The following is a 12747-nucleotide window of genomic DNA, read 5'->3' as shown; positions in this document are numbered from 1 at the left end:
TCCCATCATAGTCATCATGACTATAAAATCTTAACATAGTCATCATGACTATTACACTCCCATCATAGTCAACATGACTATTACATTCCCAACATCGTCGTCATGACAATAACACTCCCAACAAAGTCATCATGACTATTCCTCTCCAAACATCGTCATCAAGACTATTGCACACCCAACAAAGTCATCATGACTATTACACTCCCAACATCGTGATCAAGACTATTACACTCCCAACATCGTGATCAAGACTATTACACTCCCAACATCGGGATCAAGACTATTTCACTCCCAACATCGTCATCATGACTATAACACTCCCATCATAGTCATCATAACTATTACTCTTCCAACATCGTCATCATGACTAATACTCCCCCAACATAGTCATCATGATTATTACACTCCCAACATCGTCATCATGACTATTACACCCCCATCATAGTCATCAATACTTTTACACTCCCAACATCGTCATCATGACTATAACACTCTCATCATAGTCATCTTGACTATTTCTCTCCCAACGTCATCATCCTGACTATTACTCTCTCAACATCGTCATCAGTACTATTACACCCCCATCATAGTCGTCATAACTATTACTCTCCCAACATCGTCAAAATGACAATTACTCCCCGAACATCGTCAACATGACAATAACACTGCCAACATAGTCGTCAAGACTATTACACTCCCAACATCGTGATCAAGACTATTACACTCCCAACATAGTCATCATGACTGTTAAACTCCCAACATCGGCATCATGACTATTACATCGTCATCATGAATATTACACTTCCAACGTCGTCATCGTGACTATTACACTTCCAACACAGTCATCTTGACTATTACACTCCCAACATCGTCATCATGCCTATTACACTCCAACATAGTCAACATTACTATTGCTCTCCCTACATCGTCATTATGACAATAACACTCCCAACATAGTCATCATCATGACTATTACTCTCCCAACATCGTCATCATGACTATTATTGCCCCCAACATCGCCATCATAACAATTACATTGCCAACATAGTCATCATGACTATTACACTCCCAACATCGTTATCATGACTATTATACCCCCAACATAGTAATCATTACTATTACACTCCCAACATCGTCATCATGCCTATAACACTCCCATTATAGTCATCATGACTATTTCTCTCCCAATATCATCATCATGACTATTGCTCTCCCAACATCGTCATCAGTAATATTACACCTCCATCATAGTCGTCATGACTATTACAGTTCCAACATCGTTATCATGACTATTACACCCCCAACATAGTCATCATGACTATTATACTCCCAACATCGTCATCATGACTATTACACCCCCCCAACATAGTCATCATTACTATTACACTCCCAATATCGCCATCATGACCATAACAATCCCAACATAGTCATCATGACTATTCCTCTCCGAACACCGTCATCATTACCATTACTCTCCCAACATTGTCATCATGACTATTATTCCCCCAACATCGTCATCATAACAATTACACTGCCAACATAGTCATCATGACTATTACACTCCCAACATCGTGATCAAGACTATTACTCTCCCAACATAGTCATCATGACTGTTACACTCCCAACATCAGCATGATGACTATTACATCGTCATCATGAATATTACACCTCCAACATAGATATTATTACTATTACACTCCCAACATCGTCATCATGACTATAACACTCTTATCATAGTCATCATAACTATTACTCCTCCAACATCGTCATCATGACTAATACTCCCCCAACATCGTCATCATGACAATTACACTGCCAACATAGTCATCATGACTATTACACTTCCAACATCGTCATCATGACGATTACACCCCCAACACAGTCATCATGACTATTATACTCCCAACATCGTCATCATGACTATAACACTCAGATCATAGTCATCATGACTATTTCTCTCCCAACGTCATCATCATGACTATTACTCTCCCAACATCGTCATCAGTACTTTTACACCCTCAACATCGTCATCATGACAATAACACTCCCAACATAGTCATCATGACATTTACTCTCCCAACATCGTCATCATGACTATTACTCCCCGAACATCGTCAACATGACAATTACACTGCCAACATAGTCGTCATGACTATTACACTCCCTACATCGTTCTCAAGACTATTGCACACCTAACAAAGTCATCATGACTATTACACTCCCAACATCGTGATCAAGACTATTACACTCCCAACATAGTCATAATGACTGTTACACTCCCAATATCGGCATCATGACTATTACATCGTCATCATGAATATTACACTCCCAACATCGTCAACATGACAATTACACTTCCAAGATCGTCATCGTGACGATTACACCCCCAACACAGTCATCATGACTATTACACTCCCAACATCGTCATCATGACAATAACATTCCCAACATAGTCATCATGACTATTACTCTCCGAACATCGTCATCATTACTATTACTCTCCCAACATCGTCATCATGACTATTATTCCCCCCAACATCGTCATCATGACTATTACACTCCCAACATCGTTCTCAAGACTATTGCAAACCTAACAAAGTCATCATGACTATTACACTCCCAACATCGTGATCAAGACTATTACACTCCCAACATAGTCATCATGAACATTACGCTCCCAACATAGTCATCATGAACATTACACACCCAACATAGTCATTATTACTATTACACTCCGAACATCGTCATCATGACTATAACACTCCCATCATAGTCATCATAACTATAACTCTTCCAACATCGTTATCATGACTATGACTCCCCCAACATCGTCATCATGACAATTACACTGCCAACATCGTCATCATGACTATTACACCCCCAACATAGTCATCATTACCATTACACTCCCAACATCGTCATCATGACTATAACACTCCCATCATAATCATCATGACTATTACTCTTCCAACGTCGTCATCATGACTATTACTCTCCCAACATCATCATCAGTACTATTACACCCCCATCATGGTCGTCATGACTATTACACTCCCAACATCGTCATCATGACTATAAAACCTCAACATAGTCATCATGAGTATTACACTCCCATCACAGTCATCATGACTATTACACTCCCATCATAGTCATCATGACAATTACACTGCCAACATCGTCATTATGACTATTACATCCCCAACATAGTCATCATTACCATTACACTCCCAACATCGTAATCATGACTATTACACTCCCATCATAGTCATCATGACTATTACTCTCCCAACATCATCATCAGTACTATTACACCCCCAACATCGTCATCATGAGTATAAAACCTCAACATAGTCATCATGACTATTACACTTCCATCATAGTCAACATGACTATTACATTCCCATCACAGTCATCATGACTATTAAATTCCCATCATAGTCATCATGACTATTACATTCCCAGCATCGTCATCATGACAATAACACTCCGAACATCGTCATCAAGACTATTGCACACCCACCAAAGTCATCATGACTATTACACTCCCAACATCGTTCTCAAGACTTACACCCCCAACATAGTCATCATGACTATTATACTCCCAACATCGTCTTCATGACTATTACACCCCCAACATAGTCATCATGACTGTTACACTCCCAACATCAGCATGATGACTATTACATCGTCATCATGAATATTACACCTCCAACATAGATATTATTACTATTACACTCCCAACATCGTCATCATGACTATAACACTCCTATCATAGTCATCATAACTATTACTCCTCCAACATCGTCATCATGACTAATACTCCCCCAACATCGTCATCATGACAATTACACTGCCAACATAGTCATCATGACTATTACACTTCCAACATCGTCATCATGACGATTACACCCCCAACACAGTCATCATGACTATTATACTCCCAACATCGTCATCATGACTATAACACTCAGATCATAGTCATCATGACTATTTCTCTCCCAACGTCATCATCATGACTATTACTCTCCCAACATCGTCATCAGTACTTTTACACCCTCAACATCGTCATCATGACAATAACACTCCCAACATAGTCATCATGACATTTACTCTCCCAACATCGTCATCATGACTATTACTCCCCGAACATCGTCAACATGACAATTACACTGCCAACATAGTCGTCATGACTATTACACTCCCTACATCGTTCTCAAGACTATTGCACACCTAACAAAGTCATCATGACTATTACACTCCCAACATCGTGATCAAGACTATTACACTCCCAACATAGTCATAATGACTGTTACACTCCCAATATCGGCATCATGACTATTACATCGTCATCATGAATATTACACTCCCAACATCGTCAACATGACAATTACACTTCCAAGATCGTCATCGTGACGATTACACCCCCAACACAGTCATCATGACTATTACACTCCCAACATCGTCATCATGACAATAACATTCCCAACATAGTCATCATGACTATTACTCTCCGAACATCGTCATCATTACTATTACTCTCCCAACATCGTCATCATGACTATTATTCCCCCCAACATCGTCATCATGACTATTACACTCCCAACATCGTTCTCAAGACTATTGCAAACCTAACAAAGTCATCATGACTATTACACTCCCAACATCGTGATCAAGACTATTACACTCCCAACATAGTCATCATGAACATTACGCTCCCAACATAGTCATCATGAACATTACACACCCAACATAGTCATTATTACTATTACACTCCGAACATCGTCATCATGACTATAACACTCCCATCATAGTCATCATAACTATAACTCTTCCAACATCGTTATCATGACTATGACTCCCCCAACATCGTCATCATGACAATTACACTGCCAACATCGTCATCATGACTATTACACCCCCAACATAGTCATCATTACCATTACACTCCCAACATCGTCATCATGACTATAACACTCCCATCATAGTCATCATGACTATTACTCTTCCAACGTCGTCATCATGACTATTACTCTCCCAACATCATCATCAGTACTATTACACCCCCATCATGGTCGTCATGACTATTACACTCCCAACATCGTCATCATGACTATAAAACCTCAACATAGTCATCATGAGTATTACACTCCCATCACAGTCATCATGACTATTACACTCCCATCATAGTCATCATGACAATTACACTGCCAACATCGTCATCATGACTATTACATCCCCAACATAGTCATCATTACCATTACACTCCCAACATCGTCATCATGACTATTACACTCCCATCATAGTCATCATGACTATTACTCTCCCAACATCATCATCAGTACTATTACACCCCCAACATCGTCATCATGACTATAAAACCTCAACATAGTCATCATGACTATTACACTTCCATCATAGTCAACATGACTATTACATTCCCATCACAGTCATCATGACTATTAAATTCCCATCATAGTCATCATGACTATTACATTCCCAGCATCGTCATCATGACAATAACACTCCGAACATCGTCATCAAGACTATTGCACACCCACCAAAGTCATCATGACTATTACACTCCCAACATCGTTCTCAAGACTTACACCCCCAACATAGTCATCATGACTATTATACTCCCAACATCGTCTTCATGACTATTACACCCCCAACATAGTCATCATTACTATTACACTCCGAACATCGTCCTCATGATAATAACACTCCCAACATAGTCATCATGACTATTACTCTCCGAACATCGTCATCATTACTATTACTCTCCCAACATCGTCATCATGACTATTACTCCCCCAACATCATCAACATGACAATTACACTGCCAACATAGTCGTCATGACGATTACACTCCCAACATCGTCATCATTACTATTACACTCCCAACATCGTCATCATGACTATAACACTCTCATCATAGTCATCTTGACTATTTCTCTCCCAACGTCATCATCCTGACTATTACTCTCTCAACATCGTCATCAGTACTATTACACCCCCATCATAGTCGTCATAACTATTACTCTCCCAACATCGTCAAAATGACAATTACTCCCCGAACATCGTCAACATGACAATAACACTGCCAACATAGTCGTCATGACTATTACACTCCCAACATCGTGATCAAGACTATTACACTCCCAACATAGTCATCATGACTGTTACACTCCCAACATCGGCATCATGACTATTACATCGTCATCATGAATATTACACTTCCAACGTCGTCATCGTGACTATTACACTTCCAACACAGTCATCTTGACTATTACACTCCCAACATCGTCATCATGCCTATTACACTCCAACATAGTCAACATTACTATTACACTCCAACATAGTCAACATTACTATTGCTCTCCCTACATCGTCATTATGACAATAACACTCCCAACATAGTCATCATCATGACTATTACTCTCCCAACATCGTCATCATGACTATTATTGCCCCCAACATCGCCATCATAACAATTACATTGCCAACATAGTCATCATGACTATTACACTCCCAACATCGTTATCATGACTATTATACCCCCAACATAGTAATCATTACTATTACACTCCCAACATCGTCATCATGCCTATAACACTCCCATTATAGTCATCATGACTATTTCTCTCCCAATGTCATCATCATGACTATTGCTCTCCCAATATCGTCATCAGTAATATTACACCCCCATCATTGTCGTCATGACTATTACAGTTCCAACATCGTTATCATGACTATTACACCCCCAACATAGTCATCATGACTATTATACTTCCAACATCGTCATCATGACTATTACACCCCCCCAACATAGTCATCATTACTATTACACTCCCAATATCGCCATCATGACCATAACAATCCCAACATAGTCATCATGACTATTCCTCTCCGAACACCGTCATCATTACCATTACTCTCCCAACATTGTCATCATGACTATTATTCCCCCAACATCGTCATCATAACAATTACACTGCCAACATAGTCATCATGACTATTACACTCCCAACATCGTGATCAAGACTATTACTCTCCCAACATAGTCATCATGACTGTTACTCTCCCAACATCAGCATGATGACTATTACATCGTCATCATGAATATTACACCTCCAACATAGATATTATTACTATTACACTCACAACATCGTCATCATGACTATAACACTCCTATCATAGTCATCATAACTATTACTCCTTAAACATCGTCATCATGACTAATACTCCCCCAACATCGTCATCATGACAATTACACTGCCAACATAGTCATCATGACTATTACACTTCCAACATCGTCATCATGACGATTACACCCCCAACACAGTCATCATGACTATTATATTCCCAACATCGTCATCATGACTATAACACTCAGATCATAGTCATCATGACTATTTCTCTCCCAACGTCATCATCATGACTATTACTCTCCCAACATCGTCAACAGTACTTTTACACCCTCAACATAGTCATCATTACTATTACACTCCCAACATCGTCATCATGACAATAACACTCCCAACATAGTCATCATGACATTTACTCTCCCAACATCGTCATCATGACTATTACTCCCCGAACATCGTCAACATGACAATTACACTGCCAACATAGTCGTCATGACTATTACACTCCCTACATCGTTCTCAAAACTATTGCACACCTAACAAAGTCATCATGACTATTACACTCCCAACAGCGTGATCAAGACTATTACACTCCCAACATAGTCATAATGACTGTTACACTCCCAATATCGGCATCATGACTATTACATCGTCATCATGAATATTACACTCCCAACATCGTCAACATGACAATTACACTTACAAGATCGTCATCGTGACGATTACACCCCCAACACAGTCATCATGACTATTACACTCCCAACATCGTCATCATGACAATAACATTCCCAACATAGTCATCATGACTATTACTCTCCGAACATCGTCATCATTACTATTACTCTCCCAACATCGTCATCATGACTATTATTCCCCCCAACATCGTCATCATGACTATTACACTCCCAACATCGTTCTCTAGACTATTGCAAACCTAACAAAGTCATCATGACTATTACACTCCCAACATCGTGATCAAGACTATTACACTCCCAACATAGTCATCATGAACATTACGCTCCCAACATAGTCATCATGAACATTACACACCCAACATAGTCATTATTACTATTACACTCCGAACATCGTCATCATGACTTTAACACTCCCATCATAGTCATCATAACTATAACTCTTCCAACATCGTTATCATGACTATGACTCCCCCAACATCGTCATCATGACAATTACACTGCCAACATCGTCATCATGACTATTACACCCCCAACATAGTCATCATTACCATTACACTCCCAACATCGTCATCATGACTATAACACTCCCATCATAGTCATCATGACTATTACTCTTCCAACGTCGTCATCATGACTATTACTCTCCCAACATCATCATCAGTACTATTACACCCCCATCATGGTCGTCATGACTATTACACTCCCAACATCGTCATCATGACTATAAAACCTCAACATAGTCATCATGAGTATTACACTCCCATCACAGTCATCATGACTATTACACTCCCATCATAGTCATCATGACAATTACACTGCCAACATCGTCATCATGACTATTACGTCCCCAACATAGTCATCATTACCATTACACTCCCAACATCGTCATCATGACTATTACACTCCCATCATAGTCATCATGACTATTACTCTCCCAACATCATCATCAGTACTATTACACCCCCAACATCGTCATCATGACTATAAAACCTCAACATAGTCATCATGACTATTACACTTCCATCATAGTCAACATGACTATTACATTCCCATCACAGTCATTATGACTATTAAATTCCCATCATAGTCATCATGACTATTACATTCCCAGCATCGTCATCATGACAATAACACTCCGAACATCGTCATCAAGACTATTGCACACCCACCAAAGTCATCATGACTATTACACTCCCAACATCGTTCTCAAGACTTACACCCCCAACATAGTCATCATGACTATTATACTCCCAACATCGTCTTCATGACTATTACACCCCCAACATAGTCATCATTACTATTACACTCCGAACATCGTCATCATGATAATAACACTCCCAACATAGTCATCATGACTATTACTCTCCGAACATCGTCATCATTACTATTACTCTCCCAACCTCGTCATCATGACTATTACTCCCCCAACATCATCAACATGACAATTACACTGCCAACATAGTCGTCATGACGATTACACTCCCAACATCGTCATCATTACTATTACACTCCCAACATCGTCATCATGACTATAACACTCTCATCATAGTCATCTTGACTATTTCTCTCCCAACGTCATCATCCTGACTATTACTCTCTCAACATCGTCATCAGTACTATTACACCCCCATCATAGTCGTCATAACTATTACTCTCCCAACATCGTCAAAATGACAATTACTCCCCGAACATCGTCAACATGACAATAACACTGCCAACATAGTCGTCATGACTATTACACTCCCAACATCGTGATCAAGACTATTACACTCCCAACATAGTCATCATGACTGTTACACTCCCAACATCGGCATCATGACTATTACATCGTCATCATGAATATTACACTTCCAACGTCGTCATCGTGACTATTACACTTCCAACACAGTCATCTTGACTATTACACTCCCAACATCGTCATCATGCCTATTACACTCCAACATAGTCAACATTACTATTACACTCCAACATAGTCAACATTACTATTGCTCTCCCTACATCGTCATTATGACAATAACACTCCCAACATAGTCATCATCATGACTATTACTCTCCCAACATCGTCATCATGACTATTATTGCCCCCAACATCGCCATCATAACAATTACATTGCCAACATAGTCATCATGACTATTACACTCCCAACATCGTTATCATGACTATTATACCCCCAACATAGTAATCATTACTATTACACTCCCAACATCGTCATCATGCCTATAACACTCCCATTATAGTCATCATGACTATTTCTCTCCCAATGTCATCATCATGACTATTGCTCTCCCAATATCGTCATCAGTAATATTACACCCCCATCATTGTCGTCATGACTATTACAGTTCCAACATCGTTATCATGACTATTACACCCCCAACATAGTCATCATGACTATTATACTTCCAACATCGTCATCATGACTATTACACCCCCCCAACATAGTCATCATTACTATTACACTCCCAATATCGCCATCATGACCATAACAATCCCAACATAGTCATCATGACTATTCCTCTCCGAACACCGTCATCATTACCATTACTCTCCCAACATTGTCATCATGACTATTATTCCCCCAACATCGTCATCATAACAATTACACTGCCAACATAGTCATCATGACTATTACACTCCCAACATCGTGATCAAGACTATTACTCTCCCAACATAGTCATCATGACTGTTACTCTCCCAACATCAGCATGATGACTATTACATCGTCATCATGAATATTACACCTCCAACATAGATATTATTACTATTACACTCACAACATCGTCATCATGACTATAACACTCCTATCATAGTCATCATAACTATTACTCCTTAAACATCGTCATCATGACTAATACTCCCCCAACATCGTCATCATGACAATTACACTGCCAACATAGTCATCATGACTATTACACTTCCAACATCGTCATCATGACGATTACACCCCCAACACAGTCATCATGACTATTATATTCCCAACATCGTCATCATGACTATAACACTCAGATCATAGTCATCATGACTATTTCTCTCCCAACGTCATCATCATGACTATTACTCTCCCAACATCGTCAACAGTACTTTTACACCCTCAACATAGTCATCATTACTATTACACTCCCAACATCGTCATCATGACAATAACACTCCCAACATAGTCATCATGACATTTACTCTCCCAACATCGTCATCATGACTATTACTCCCCGAACATCGTCAACATGACAATTACACTGCCAACATAGTCGTCATGACTATTACACTCCCTACATCGTTCTCAAAACTATTGCACACCTAACAAAGTCATCATGACTATTACACTCCCAACAGCGTGATCAAGACTATTACACTCCCAACATAGTCATAATGACTGTTACACTCCCAATATCGGCATCATGACTATTACATCGTCATCATGAATATTACACTCCCAACATCGTCAACATGACAATTACACTTACAAGATCGTCATCGTGACGATTACACCCCCAACACAGTCATCATGACTATTACACTCCCAACATCGTCATCATGACAATAACATTCCCAACATAGTCATCATGACTATTACTCTCCGAACATCGTCATCATTACTATTACTCTCCCAACATCGTCATCATGACTATTATTCCCCCCAACATCGTCATCATGACTATTACACTCCCAACATCGTTCTCTAGACTATTGCAAACCTAACAAAGTCATCATGACTATTACACTCCCAACATCGTGATCAAGACTATTACACTCCCAACATAGTCATCATGAACATTACGCTCCCAACATAGTCATCATGAACATTACACACCCAACATAGTCATTATTACTATTACACTCCGAACATCGTCATCATGACTTTAACACTCCCATCATAGTCATCATAACTATAACTCTTCCAACATCGTTATCATGACTATGACTCCCCCAACATCGTCATCATGACAATTACACTGCCAACATCGTCATCATGACTATTACACCCCCAACATAGTCATCATTACCATTACACTCCCAACATCGTCATCATGACTATAACACTCCCATCATAGTCATCATGACTATTACTCTTCCAACGTCGTCATCATGACTATTACTCTCCCAACATCATCATCAGTACTATTACACCCCCATCATGGTCGTCATGACTATTACACTCCCAACATCGTCATCATGACTATAAAACCTCAACATAGTCATCATGAGTATTACACTCCCATCACAGTCATCATGACTATTACACTCCCATCATAGTCATCATGACAATTACACTGCCAACATCGTCATCATGACTATTACGTCCCCAACATAGTCATCATTACCATTACACTCCCAACATCGTCATCATGACTATTACACTCCCATCATAGTCATCATGACTATTACTCTCCCAACATCATCATCAGTACTATTACACCCCCAACATCGTCATCATGACTATAAAAACTCAACATAGTCATCATGACTATTACACTTCCATCATAGTCAACATGACTATTACATTCCCATCACAGTCATTATGACTATTAAATTCCCATCATAGTCATCATGACTATTACATTCCCAGCATCGTCATCATGACAATAACACTCCGAACATCGTCATCAAGACTATTGCACACCCACCAAAGTCATCATGACTATTACACTCCCAACATCGTTCTCAAGACTTACACCCCCAACATAGTCATCATGACTATTATACTCCCAACATCGTCTTCATGACTATTACACCCCCAACATAGTCATCATTACTATTACACTCCGAACATCGTCATCATGATAATAACACTCCCAACATAGTCATCATGACTATTACTCTCCGAACATCGTCATCATTACTATTACTCTCCCAACCTCGTCATCATGACTATTACTCCCCCAACATCATCAACAAGACAATTACA

Source organism: Procambarus clarkii, chromosome 68, assembly GCF_040958095.1.
Source record: "Procambarus clarkii isolate CNS0578487 chromosome 68, FALCON_Pclarkii_2.0, whole genome shotgun sequence".
Lineage (NCBI taxonomy): Eukaryota > Metazoa > Arthropoda > Malacostraca > Decapoda > Cambaridae > Procambarus > Procambarus clarkii.
This window is presented reverse-complemented; position numbering follows the sequence as displayed.